This window comes from Lagenorhynchus albirostris, chromosome 4, assembly GCF_949774975.1.
Source record: "Lagenorhynchus albirostris chromosome 4, mLagAlb1.1, whole genome shotgun sequence".
In the NCBI taxonomy this organism is placed as follows: Eukaryota; Metazoa; Chordata; class Mammalia; order Artiodactyla; family Delphinidae; genus Lagenorhynchus; species Lagenorhynchus albirostris.
In genome coordinates this window covers 21,518,041-21,532,964 of record NC_083098.1, presented here as the reverse complement: position 1 = coordinate 21,532,964, position 14,924 = coordinate 21,518,041, and the positions used below count along the sequence as shown (strand labels likewise).

The window sequence follows — 14,924 nt, the reverse complement described above, 5'->3', positions numbered from 1 at the left end:
ACTGTGCTTGGATTTTTTTTACTGGGTCAATAGCAAAGGTCCATATTTAAACCCAAAGGATTAATTCAGAGGAACAAGTAATTTCTATGAAAACGTTCATTGTCATGTTTTTTTAAACAACAACAAAATTGTAAAAACAAATGAAACGCTCAGTAATAGGGGAATAGCGAAACTAAAATAATGGGAATTTCAGAAAGCTATAACATACTGATTGGGTACTTTGTTGAAACATGGAAACATGAAATAACATAACAGAGACAGGCAGACTACAAATACTGTGAACATACATAGTATCAATAATGCCATATATATGTTTGTAAATATGTATATGTATAATATATATAAGGTTATATATATGAAAGAGGTTATATATATATAACCTTTCATATATATATGAAAGGTTATATATATGATGTAATGAAAGAATTACATCAAATGTTGGCTTCTTTTTCTCACCAATGTAACTTAAATCCGTAATTAAAAAAAATACTCTAAACTTGAAGGACTATCACCAAAAACAAATGAAATGTTTAAGGGAAAACAAAATTCTATTTTACTTTTTAAAAGAATCACACTTTTTTCCCCTTCCTGTTCCATTGTATGATGATATTTAATTTTAAAAGAGTATGGTCCTGATTTCTCAGGTGAATAAAATAAAGCTTCTCCAGAAATCCACACTCTGGTTTTGAAGAAACACTTTTTTTTTAAAGAAAAAAATTAGAGTAATTCTACCTTTGATTGGAGGTTAGGCTTCCATCAACCTCAAGCATCTGGAACCGGGAAGTGAGTTTCAAAGAAAACCAAAATAAACATTACAAACAAAAAACTCAGAGAGAGGTAGCAGGGGGAAACCTTTTACAATTAACCCTGGAGAGGGTACGGAGCCACCCTGCGATCCTCAGCAAACCAACCATGTGGAAAATAAGAAAGCAGTCTAGAAGCAGCGTGAAAGCAAGAAGTGCAGAGAGCTGTTGGTGGGAATGTAAATTGACACAGCCACTATGGAGAACAGTACGGAGGTTCCTTAAAAAACTAAAAATAGAATTACCATATCACCCAGCAATCCCACTACTGGGCATATACCCAGAGAAAACCATAATTCAAAAAGAGTCATGTACCACAATGTTCATTGCAGCTCTATTTACAATAGCCAGGTCATGGAAGCAACCTAAATGCCCATCGACAGACAAATGGATGAAGAAGATGTGGTACATATATACAATGGAATATTACTCAGCCATAAAAAGGAACGAAATTGGGTCATTTGTTGAGATGTGGATGGATCTAGAGACTGTCATACAGAGTGAAGTAAGTCAGAAAGAGAAAAACAAATATTGTATATTAACGCATATATGTGGAACCTAGAAAAATGGTACAGATGAACTGGTTTGCAGGGCAGAAATTGAGACACAGATGTAGAGAACAAACGTATGGACACCAAGGGGGGAAAGCCGCAGGGGGGTGGGGTGGTGGTGGGATGAATTGGGAAATTGGGATTGATATGTATACACTGATGTGTATAAAATGGATGACTAATAATAACCTGCTGTATAAAAAAATAAATAAAATAAAATTCAAAAAAAAAAAAACAACCCACAAAAAAAAAAAAGAAGAAGAAGTGCAGAGAGGAGGATAAAAAGAAATATAAAAGGCAGACTTGGAGACCTGGAAGGCATGGCAGTTTGGGGTCATCTGTCGTGAGGTCATGTAATGCAGGGGCAAAGAGCTCTACTGGGTTTAACACCCCCCCCAGAAGTAATTGAATAGCAGCCTGTTATTACTAATAATATTCATAATGATGATCCTGTAATAAATCATCAAGAAAATGGTTTCTGTTTAAGAATATATGAATATAAATATGTCATGTTTTAGAAAGATTTCCATCAAAATAGCTTTTTACTTCAATGACTAAACTTTGTTCTCTGGATAATTCAACTATGTGGAATGCCATATTTTTCTTAAAGCCAGATAAAGTGTTATCTTAGCCATCACCTTAGAACATTCTTTCGCTGACCAAGAGGCTGTTCCTTAGACTTTTTGGGGTTGTTTTTGGCTGTGCCGTGCGGCTTGCGGAATCTTAGTTCCCTGACCAGGGATTGAACCTGGGCCCTCGGCAGTGAGAGCGTGGAGTCCTAACCACTGGACCGCCAGGGAATTCCCTAGACTTCTTGTTTTAATGCCAATACATTGATTTTTCCTCTTTCTATAATTTCAGAAAAAAATACCTTCTGGCAAATACTCCCTGGAGTCTGGATCAATCTTTTGGGGCAAATTTTGTTTTGGATTCCTAGGATATAGTTTTTATTAATTGTGGTTTCTTTTCTAAAGAGAAGAACTTTTAAACTTTTATTAACAAGTAAACTGTTACCGTCTCATTCTCTGACGTTCAAACATTAAACAGCTCCTGCATGGCCTGAAGGTGAGAAGGGCTCTGAAGTTGAAAAGGCAAGTCAGTGTGGTATTTTAGGCATTTTGCTGCATTCTAACTCAGTGCTTAAGAGTCCTAGATTTCGAGTTAGATCACTTGGGTTTAAGTCCTGGCTCTGTTACTTACTACCCTTATGATGCTGGGCAAGCTTCTAACTTCTCTAATCCTCAGTTTCTACGTCCAAAAAATGGGTCTTATGTAATAGGGCTACTGGGAAAATCCATTTAAAGCGCTTAGCTTAGTGCCTGCACACAGTCAGCACTCGATAATTAGAAGCTCTTAATATTACTCCCTGATTTGTTTTTACAGCCGGAACATGATAGAATCTTTTCTTAATGACCCAAGGAGACTTTGAAAAGGAAACCAACATTAGCTGAAGGTGTACTGTGTGTTCCAGGCTTTTTAGAACTTATGTCAGGACACCCTTAGAGAGTCCTTGGGACATGCAGGTATAGAGAAGTGATTCCTGATTATGAACACCGCTTAGTTTGCTGAAGTGAAGGCACCATGTGGCATTGGAGGCTGTGGACACCTGGAGTAGGTGCCCCCGTGACTTCTGGAAGGTTCAGTATTAAGCTCTACATAGCGTCTGGTGCCCCCTTTCCTCTCTATCAGCGTCTCCTTACTTCTAATGCCACGTGGCCTTGTTGCTGCAACTGATTCTCATTCTTTTCCTTTTTTTCCTCCTTTATGCCTTTCTTTCTCCCCTGTTATCTCTCCTGTTACCAGCTCTCCATTTGTAGGCTCTTCAATAAAAAGGTTGGTCTCTGATAGACACTGAAAGCCAGTCGATGTATTTCTTTCCTTTTTTACACCGACTGGCCCTTCTAGGTGACAGTGTAAGTCCTCGAGTTAGGGTCTGTCCCCGGTACTTAGCGCACTGCCTGGGCCAGGGTGGGTGTTCAGTAGCAACATGATGAAAGAACCCATGACATGTAATTTTGGAACTTTGTTTACATGTCACAGAGTGCTCAGAGGTTATATTTTTTACCTCCAAAGAGGTTGTGGGGTATGTGTGTCTAAGTTCCTTTTGAACCTGAGGTTTTCCCAGAGTTCTAAAGGCTCTAGAAAGCTGGATGCAAGATAAGCAAAATATAGGTGTGGTTATGATTTACATGTCGTCATTCAGACAGCTGATTGTGACAGCAACCCAAGAACCTTTAAAAAAAAAGAACCAACAAACAAATGGATAAACAAAAAACAATAAGAAAACCATCCCCAGGGAGCTGTCTAAACAAGAGGCAAAAATCCTCACGCCTCTGGGGTCTTTCATGTCAGTATTGGTGGTTTATCAAAAATATACTAAGCTTGCCTAGAGCAAGCTGATTAATACCGTCCTGTCATACCCACAGAATTGCAACAAATGGCAAAGTAGAGTTTTTGATGATCTGAGTTGTGAATGTGTCACCCCTGTTACTTCAAATCACTTAATTTTAACAATAAATGAGATATTTGGGGTAGGGGCAGAGTATCGATAAGAATAACAAATTCTTGAGTGAGAAGGGACTTGAGAGCCCATGTGGTCTGACCTAAATAATACAGGAATTCCTTCCATAGAATCCCTGACAGATGGTCACCCACTTGTGTTTTGAATACTTTTTAGTGTCAGGAAATGTGTTATTTCAAGAGGCAGCGTATTTCATTGTTGGACAGTTTTGAAAGTTAGAAAATAATATTTTCATATATCAAGCCAACATTTCTATCCTTCTAACTTCCATCCACGGATCCTAGACTATTTATTAGCTATTCTACAATTGTATTTTAGCATAGGGTGACCAAAAAGCTGTCAAATGTTTGTCGAACACCTAAGTGGAGATTTCTTAGTGGTTGGTGCTGCCGAAGGTTCCAAGGTGGTCCCTGCCTGTGGGGAACTCAAGACAAACACACGCTAAATTAACTGACAAGTGATCAGAGAACTGAAGCTTTCCCTTTACTCTCCTGGGTATGTGGGAGTCTTAAGGAAGTTAAGACTAGGAAGTAAGCCTTGAAATACGACTACGATGTTCCCAGGCAGCAAAGGTGTGAAAACAAGAGGCGGGCATAGGGTTTTAGGCAAATAATGAAGAGACACAGAGAATAGTAATGGAAATTAAGTTAAATAAGAAGGATATGGAGGCATTTGAAAGCTCTGAAGAAGTCTTTAATTAATCAGTCACATCACGTCTTCCATGACTGTTTTTCAAATCATAAAAGTACAATAATCCATGCCTGTAATGAAAAGGTAAATAATACAGAAATGTCTTAATTAAAAAGTGAAAAAAAGGACTTATCTCTTTGCTCTCCTGCCCATTCCCTCAACCTAACCACAGTTTTCACCACTTGGTGTATATTCTAGGACTTGTAAAACTATGGCCCGTGAGCCAAAACGTCCCCACCCCACCTGTTTTCGGGTGGCCCACAGGCTAAGAATGATTTTTACATATTTAAATGGTTAAAAAGCATTCACAAGAAGGATATTTCATGAGATATGAAAATTGTATGAAATTCAACTGTGTCCACCAATAAAGTATTGAATTTTGTCAATAAGAAGTTTGTGGGAATTTTTCTCTCTCGTTATGTATCTACATAAAATCCTCAGTTTTGCCTTTTGGTCCGCCAAACCTAAACTGTTTACTAAGTGGCCCTTTGCTGGCCCTGGTCTATGCTTTCAAAAAAAATTTTATAGATATACACACACATGCATGTTTATGGTGTTCTATTTTGTTTATAAAAGTGGAAATGTAGGAGCCATTTACAGCAAATCTCTTTAGATCTGAAACAATTAAATAAATAAGAACCACTGTTGGTTGTGAGGGCAAAGGGCAGACAGTGTCTCGAAGCTACATGGCCCAGAGGAGAAACCCAAGGATCCAGGATCCGGGAGTGTGGTCCCTGCAGTGATACAGGTGTAAAGTGATGTGCTCCCAATCTGGGTTACCTGAATTCAGATGGGAATGGGAGCCAGATGTGAGATGTTCCAGAAGAATAGTCCAAGGGGTTAAGTCACTGAAGGAGACGAGGTGGGGAGCAGTCAGAGGTGCCCCCGCCTCCAGGTTAGTGCTGTGGAAGACGTGAAGAATGTTGTTGAAGGGGACTTTTTTTTTTTTTTGCGGTACGCGGGCCTCTCACTGTTGTGGCCTCTCCCGTTGCGGAGCACAGGCTCTGGACGCGCAGGCTCAGCGGCCATGGCTCACGGGCCCAGCCGCTCCGCGGCATGTGGGATCTTCCCGGACCGGGGCACGAACCCGTGTCCCCCGAAGGGGACTTTTTGGAGAGGCAAGCATCAGACTTGCTGACTTTGAAGCGGTCCATCCAACTCTAACCAGGAACACTGGTTGTTGGTGCCGACAGTTCATGTTACCGTCTGAAGAATGTGTAACCCCTCAAAACTGTGCGAGTGCATCTTGCACGATTGATTTGAAAAGATACAACTTTCACATTTTGAATGAGGGGAGTTCTCGGTGCCTGTTTATGGCTATTCGTATACAACTCGTAAGTGATGTCCATTAGGTTAATGCTGGATGTTTGGGTTCATGTTAAAACAGCGTCTGGGGCTTCCCTGGTGGCACAGTGGTTGAGAGTCCTACTTCCGATGCAGGGGACACGGATTCGTGCCCCGTTCCGGGAAGATCCCACATGCCGCGGAGCGGCTGGGCCCGTGAGCCATGGCCGCTGGGCCTGCGCATCCAGAGCCTGTGCTCCGCAACGGGAGAGGCCACAACAGTGAGAGGCCCGCGTACCGCAAAAAAAAAAAAAAAAAAAAAAAAAAAAAAAAAAAAAAAACAGCGTCCGGAAAGGAATCATGGGGACAGATGGATCACCATTTATTTCCCTATTATGGGGAAGTAGTTTTAAGTTTAAGAATATTTTGAGGGAAGGAGCCTCTCGTTATAAAAAGTATGTGAGATTTTTGAGGGACATTTGTGGATGCCATTTCTACCACCTTCACCCCACTGACCAGATTTCTGCACATAGGGTTGTGTGATTTGTGGCATAGTGGTAGGTAGAGCTTTACTGTGCACACACAATATGGGTTTGTGTTCCAGGTATGTTCTGTCGGTGTGAACTTCTGTGAAAAAGAATGAAAGTTTCCCTGTTGTGCTATAATTAGACCATGTAGCCGGATGCCCCAGAGCAGCTCCACCTTGTGGATTGTATCTTAGTGGTGAGTCCCTACAACTGCTTTTCAGAGTATCCTCACTTAATACTCATTTTGATGTTAAAATGCTAGACAGTTGGTAGTTGGAAGTGGGTACGTTTAGCCTTTCATTTGACATGTGTGTGAGCCATTTCTGGGGTTTTTTGTAGGTTTTACTCAAGCCTCCCACATACTAATTTTTTTCCTTAATAACCCATTTGGTGAAAGCACCTGATAAATGACATCACAAAATAAGAAACGTTAAGTAGAATGACATCTCAACTCTGAGACAGTAGCAGAAATTTAACACACAGGGATGAGGTATCCGTAAGTGTATGAGGGAGACCTCATTGTGATTCAGAGAATGGCCTGGTTCTAGCGGCCTAAAGGCTAGGCCCTGAGCTTGAAATCAGGAAGCCTGTTCTGATTTCAGCACCTCCACTGGCTCGCTTTGTGACCTTGGGTAAGCTGCAAGACTCCTCTGTTTGCCAGTTGGGAAATGAGAGTATCACAACTTAACATTCCAAGTGGGAAGTTGGGAATAAAAAGCAGAATATTTGCAAGCACTTTTGAGCATCCTTAAAGATGAGTGACGTTTGAATTTTCAGCATTGCTAGTGTTCTGTTCAATGTGTACTTATCTTGGTGAAGACTCATTAGATATTTTTTGCCAAAAATGAATCAAGCTGTACCTCCTGACCCATTACTTTTATAATCATCCTGGCACCTTTAATATGGTTTTAAACTTAGTGCCTATTTTGGGAGAAATCATGGATTCTGTTAGCGACATTGTTTCTTGTCCTTATTGTAAAAAAGAATCATAAGACTTGTGGATAGTTTTGTCATTAACATGGCATTTTTGCTGTGCTTTCAGAAAAGTATAACTTTAACTTTCATAATGACATGGATTTTCTCTTTTCAACGGGAGGGAATTTCTGGGATCTGACTAAGCACATAGAGTAAAAGAAATGTGGATTGATTAACATGCTATTATATAAACTATGGAAGTGGAGTTTCTAAATATCTCCATTGTACTAGCCCTTCACTGTCATATTTTTCCCTGCAGAGTACCATTCTGTGGATACTGGAAACTTCCGTGGAAGTTTAATCAGGATAATTTAATCAGGTGTCAAAGAGGATTGTTGATAAAAGTGATTTCACCTTAGTAGTGATTCTGAACGGGGTGTGGGCTCTTATGAAACTATGTTTTCTCTCCCTCACGTGTAGAATCACTGCCAGAGGGAGTCAGTTTATATTCAATACATGGGAGTTTTTGTACCCCCAGGGGTGAGGACCCCTGGCCCCTGAGGAGGTCCTGAGTTACAGGTGGTGAGGCTGGCCCAAGAGTCAGAGGCTAAAAGTGTCCTCATTCAGCTGTTAGTAGAGAGAAATGTATTCAGTGGAGCCCACACCAGTGGAGCAAATTGTGAGAACCTGGTAGGTGATACCGGATTGTATAGCTGCGCCCCGGGCAGTAGGTGTCACTGTAGTCAGTGGCTTTTACTGCTCAGAGTTGAAGGGGTTAATTGGGTCTGGTTTATTTGGGCAGATAGAGGTCCATCTGTGCCCTCCGGGCTGCTTGTCTTTGTCTCTAGGGCCCCAGTTGATACCAATGAAAGGCTCCAGTCCATGCTGAAAGGCACCCTTTTTCTCTAAGAAGGGAAGAAAGATACTCTCCCATCTATAGTTTAGAGTCTGAGACTAGGCTGTTTGATGTGATGGGGTGGGTTGAGTTGAGGTGGGTAAATAGGTGAGATAATCCTTCTAAAGTCTGGTGGGGGACCTGGGATGGAGGGGAAGGGAAAATTCTATTAAGAGAAATGAAAGAAGATGGAATAGCGGAATACATTTCCTTGTTGTTATTGGCCCTGGGCCCTGTTATATTCAGGCTGTGTGAGCTATCAGAACTTCTGTCGGCATCCTCCTCAGAAATTAAAAAATCTCTCTCTAGCAGAGATGTACTTCTCTTTTGCCACTTTCCACTCCAGAAAGTTAATTCTCAAACGCTAAAATGGAACTCAGGATTTAGAAACAGCTACTGTGTTGACTAATTAAAAAAAAAAATCCTATCCTGGGATTACACAGCCAACTGCTTTTTCAAGTACACCCACTTTTACTTTTCCTTTCCTAGTAGCACCCTGGTTTGAAAACAAAATAAAACGGAGTAAACCCACTGGACAGTTTCAGATTCCTCTTCTCTCTTATTTTTTTGCCTAGAGAACCCACCTCTCTCCCCACGCACCACCCAGGCAGCACGGTGTCGTCTGTCCTTTAAACAAAACAAACAAGAAATACATGAAGGCTTTCTGTATATGATTTATACCCAGATGCTCATTAAAAATAGCTCCTGTCCAGTCTCCGCTCTTCCTCCCCTAGCCTGCTGGTTAGTTGTAGTTAACACCCTGATTCAGCCCTGCTCTCAGCGATACAATACGCGAAGCTCAGACTGCCCCCCTCCCCGGCCCCGCCCCGCCCCGCTTCTGTCTCCCTCGGAGCGAGTGGCGCGTTTTAAGCCATCCGCACCCTCGCCAGAGGCAGGTGGCGTCGCTTCCTGCCTTCCCTGCTCGCTGTTGCTAAGTGAGAGGCACCAGATCACACATAAAGCTGAACCAATCGCATCCTGACCCCCATAGGCTGGTAAAAGCCGAAGAAAAGAGACTCCCACCGCGCGTTGTCTGTGGCCGGTGGGTCCTCCCCCCGCCTCTCCCCTCCCACCTTTTCTTTTCCAACAGGAAGGGGAGGCGGGGAGGGAGCCGGCAGGAGGAAGAGCGAAGAAAGAGGGTGGGGGAGGTGAAGTCTCGTACGCCTCGCTGTACTTGAGATAAATGCCATTTTTTCTTTGTGAAGAAAAGGAATGGGCGCTTCTCTTGAGCAGTCACAGGCGGGCACAAGTGCTGCTTTCTGCCCCCAAACTGCTCAAACTCTGAATAAGACGTCTGTCGACCTGCACATCTGCTTTGCTTCCTTCTCCTCTCTTTCTCTCTCTCTCTCTCTCTCCATAGCTACGAATCTTTTCATCCCCCCAATTTTGCAGATCTTGGCACCCTCTGTTGATTCTTCCTCTTCACCTCTCCATTTCCTTTCTGTCTCACAGTATTCTCCCAGTCCGGAAAGAACGTACAAATTAGCGGAGGATATTTTGTATCTTGTCCTGTGGAGGAAGTCATCAGGTTATCCTAGGGGACGAACAAGAGAGGAGGAATATTTATAAAGGCAATTAAAAAAAAATCCCCTGTTAAGAATGTCATTGTCTTTGGCAAGGTCTGTGCAAGCACAAAGTGAAATGAAAGGCAGTTCTTAACTGGATAAGTGCCAGTGTAGACAGCCAGTGGTATAGTTGCGATTATACAGAGAAAATGACCTTTCTCCTATAATGACCGGGATATTTTGGGCAGCATCAGACCCAAGTTACCTGGGTGATTACGGCTTTGTAGATCTGACCTTAGAACAAAACAGATTCCACTTAAGTTCTCCACGGAAAATGTTTGCTATCTTTGGCCATAAAAGTAGCAAAGGCATCCACTGCTTTTGCAACCAGGTGAAGTCCAATTACAGGGAGGTTTTCTTTGGTTCTGTGTCCAATAGTTTCCCAATAAATTTCTTCTGACCTTCTGGAGGTGGCTTATTATTTGGGCGTTCATGTGCCTTTGGAAAAAATAACCTGTGTTTGCTTCTCAGTCAAGAGAGTTGTGGTTTCCTGTAACCTATTCTTGGATTTGCTGTGTTTTGGTGGGATATCAAAAGGACACTACTCGTGGTTAAACTGTCCATTTCCCTCAAGAAATGTTCCTTTCATACTTGAAATACTATCGTACTCCTGGGTCAGAAGTCCAATCTACTTACTCAGTATCATACAGAAAAGTGATCATTATTCTCCCACTCCACCTGCTTTTTTCCAGCCTTTAGACTAATTTTTGTCATCCTTTCTTTTTTTTTTTTTTTGAACCAAAGCTAAAATGGTTTTATAAAGGGAAGCATGGGGGATCAGATTAACCAAAAGGGAATTACCAGTGAAAAACCTTCGCAGATGCTGAGTACCTGGAATGTTTTCCTTTTTAAGAATTTATCTTTCTCTTATTATCATGAGGTAAAAACCAGGCAATACAGTTCTCACATATACCATTTAAAGCTACAATTCCTAGATAATCTACAGACATCATTTCACTCACTTTCAGGCTCTTCCAGGTTAAATCAGAACTATTTGCAGGTAGCCCACTGCTCAGATCTGAGTGATACCTTCATCTTCTGCTGTGCCCATTTTTGGAAGGGAGACACAATGACAAAATAAAACTCCGAAAGTGGGCAAAGAAGCTAAAAGGAGGTGAGGGGACTGGCAAGCCGGTCCTGTAGAACTGCCTTGCCCCTCAGTCGGTCAGTGGGGTAGTACTGTTAGCAGTTATTCATTTACCACTCACCTATTTTATGTTCAGTCCTGTGCTGAAAGTTTTGAGCTAGAAACACAGTGCAAGCCAGGTCTGCCTTGGTACCTCCCTCTCTGGGTTGCAGCCCTCTCGGTTCTATCACCTTCATTGTTCGGACACAGGCGCCATGCTTCAGCCACGTCAACCTGCCAGGACCAGCTCTGCCTGCTGAAGGAAGAGAATGAGTTGACCATTCTCTTCCTTCAAACCCCTGCATCCTGCCTCCCTCTGCTGCCCTGAATTCCGTGACTCAGCTATTCAAGCACAAATCCCTCTAAGCCCCTCAGCACTCTCTACCCAAATTTGCACTTGTCTAACGAACTTCCTAGACATTAGTCTAGGATACCTTTGCCCTGGATACCTTTCTAGATATGTCCTCTGTTTTCTCTTCTCTGTGTCTTTGCTTAAACTGGGCCTTCCTTCCAGATGGCTTCTCTTCCTCCAGTCTCTCCCTGTGGCAATCTGGCCCCCCAAATCCCATCTCAGATTCGGTTTCCTCAGTGAACGTTTTCTCTCAGTCTCTCCCACTCAGACCGCGTCTTCCAGTCCTCTGAACACCACAGCCTCTTTCTTTAGAAGCTCTCTGCAATCTGCTTTGAGTTGTATTTGTTGTATCCCTGGTGGTGCTAAGGGCAGCTCAGAGGAGAGCATTCAACACTACAATATTCCCCATCAGCCTCCCTGCAAAGCCACTTCAAATAAATATATAATTACACACCGACTGCGCTTGCTGTGCAAACACAGCTTCAAGATAGTCTCCCAAGTGCCCTTTGCATCCCAATTGCTAACCCTAAATTCCTCCTTTATAGAAATTCTGAAACTGTATCCTCCCCACTTTATTTTAAGCTTCTCGGGGCCGCAGCTGTGTCTCCATATTTCCCGAAGCATGTAACGCAAGTTCCTGGCACCCGGAAGGCACTGGAAATACCCATTGAATGATCACATCATAAAGCCCAGGAGACCTTAAAGATTAGGTCTGTAACGCTCCAGGTTTTCAAATTATATGTGTAGAGAAGGATGGACTTTTATGTAAATATTTTAATCAGATCATGAGACAGCAAAGGTCCGTGAAATATTATCGTATTTATCCATCAAGAGAGGGTAAGTGATGATATAGTAACAAACAGCCCCCAAATCTTAGTGGTTTGAAGCAACAAAACTCTCATTCTTGCTCATGTTTATTGTGGGTCGGCCAGGGGGAAGGGGGACTCTGCTTATCATCAGCACTCAGGGACTCACGCTTGATGAAACTGGCCGCTATCTCACACCAGTGGCTGAGCTAAAGGAAAGAGAGCTCTTGGGAGGGTCTAACGTCAGCAATTTAATGTTCCAGCCCAGAAATGGTACCTGGCACTCTGCTCACACTTTATTCATCAGAGCTGGTCACATGATCCCATCTGACCACAGGAGGGCCAGGAAGTGCAGTTCTGCTGTGTGCCTGGAAGATAGCAAGTTAGAAATATTTGGAAAATAGCATAAAATAACTCCCACATTTTATTATTCACTCAGAGGCTTTTAGAGGAAGTTTCTATTTAATACTGAGCTTGGAAGTGTAGAGAATGTTCACATAATTCCTCTCCCTTTACATACCGTCTTCTTTCCCTCACCCACCAAGACAGATTGCTTTGCTTGGCTCTAGAAGACTTGGCCTCGGCAATTAAGGGATAAGTGGTTCTGTTTTCTCGAAGTATGAAGTGAAGAACTTGCCCATTGTTTATACCTCTTCAACTACTCTCACCAATACTTCAGAGGCTCTTATGATGGGTAAATTATGCTCTAGACACCTATCCAAGGACTGCCTTCCCAGGTTCACTTAGTGTTGTCACAGTCAGGATCGTAGAAAATCAGTATGAGTTTTTATAAATTTATTCCAAGAGATTAGAGAGTATACACATGTTACATACTGGCTGCATTATATTTCATAGTAAAAAAGTTGGAAACAGCCTAAATGTCCAACGATAGCAGATTAACTGTGTTAATTATGGTATATGTAGAAAATGGAGCATGTGTCGCCATTCAAATTATATTTTAGAGGAATATTTAATGAGATTGGAAAAATGTTCACAATATATTGATTGCTAAATTTTTTAAAAGCAGGCACTAGAACAGAACGAAGAGCCGATTCTGCTTTTTAAAAATGCATATAACTGGAAAGAAAAATACGAATATAAAAACTCATTATAACTGGAAAGAAAAATGTGAATATGACCAGGGCTCATCTTTCTGTGGTAATATTATGAGTGGTTTTTGTGCTTTTTCCCTTGCTTTTCTTAGGTAAGCAGGAATGACTTGTATAGCGTATAAAGAGGTAATGTAAATATCTCTGGCGTCTGTGCTAATTTCAAGTAGCATACCTGGTGTTCGTTCTTTTACATGAATAAGAGGCATGCAAATGACTCTCCTGCTTGGTGGAACAAAGCTGGTGCCGAGGCAGAGGTGTAGAAGCAGTGTTCCCGTGAATCAGGAGACAGCTCGATGTCAGTTCACACTTGTCCGGGCGTAGGCATGTTACCATTTCTTGCCCTTTCTTTTGCTGAGGCGCTGTATAGATCTTTCGTGGCATTTTGACTTGACATTTCACAGCTGTTGCAAATCCACTAAGCAGGGACATGCCACTGGCACTTTGAGGCCGCTGGTAGCACAGGGGTTTGTCAAGAGATGCTAAATTTGCTGAGATAGTGAAAAACTGGCATGTATTTATTCTGGGTTGATACAAACTCCTGTGAAATAGGGGCCCATTCTGGAAGAACTTGTAACACTCATTCATCCTGTGTTGTTCACCGAGCTCTAATGCTACAGCTGTCATCCACTCTCAATGAACGATTGTCATATTGTCAATCCACAATAATACGGGACAATTTTCATTCCCCATGTTGAAGTATCGTCATTGTAATATAATTCAGTTCATATTAACAATGCTTTGATGACAATTCCTTTCCACTCCACCCTTTTAGTCCTCCCTCCTTTTCTTAACCAGAAGGAAATGTATTTTGACAGTATCTCCAGTGTTAACAGTTTTCTGCTTTTAAAACATTTTGGGCCCATAGCCCTCATTGAAACTTCAGAGAACAACTTCAGAGAACACACCAATCTTTTTTTTTTTTCTTATAGAACTATCTTGGGATTAGGTAGTGCCTTACCCACAAGAGCTAAAAGTATTGGGTTGGCCAATATGTTCGTTCGGGTTTTTCTGTAACATCTTACAGAAAATGATGACCTTTTGGGCCAATCCAATATTTTTACCTGTTTGTCTTATTTATTCTTAAGACATCCCCCTGGAAAAAGAACATGTATTACGATTTATAAGGGAGCATAATTAGGACTCCGCCATCTTCACTTTAGGGTTTACAATCTGTTCATTTGAAAAGGCTGCTTATTTTTCCAAGTATTAACAGTGATGTCAGGAACTGCTTACGTGGTGGAATTAACTGCCCTAATGAATTTATAGTCACTGATTTTCCCTAGAGGGGAAATTGGTTCTACGTGTGAGTCTTCACCAATTTTCAAGGTACTTTCCTGTCACAATAGACTATTTTAAACTGATGGAGAGTGTTGTCTTTGTTAGAATTTTCCCAAGAGCTGAATCTAGGTGGGCACAGTTGATATGATTAAAATATATGGTGCATACTTGTGAAACTGTTCCAGCTACAATGCTGCAATTTTAAAAGAAAAAAAAATCATTGTGACTGTTGGATGTTTTCACTTTTCTCAGTTTTTAATTCTTCACTCATCCAAATACTTGCCCCAAAACATGTGGCAGCGTGTGGGGAGAGGGAGAGAGTTTGGGGAAGGGAAGGAAGTTGGATGTCAAAAACCACCAGAACTTTTTGTAAGGTCGTGAATCCCCCAGATGACTGCTTGGAAAATGTTACAGTATTGCCTTCTGGGGGGCCTCTTCCTCCGCATTCTTATAAGCTAAAAATCAGGGCTTTTGAAACAGCACATTTCTCAAAGGTAGG

The 14,924-nt window shown here is 41.8% G+C and overlaps 1 protein-coding gene across 1 annotated transcript in view; it reads left to right on the top strand.

Annotated features, from left to right (window-relative positions):
• Positions 1-14,924, top strand: part of MAML3 (mastermind like transcriptional coactivator 3) — a 432,660-nt gene that overhangs the window by 89,831 nt on the left and 327,905 nt on the right. The window lies entirely within an intron of this gene.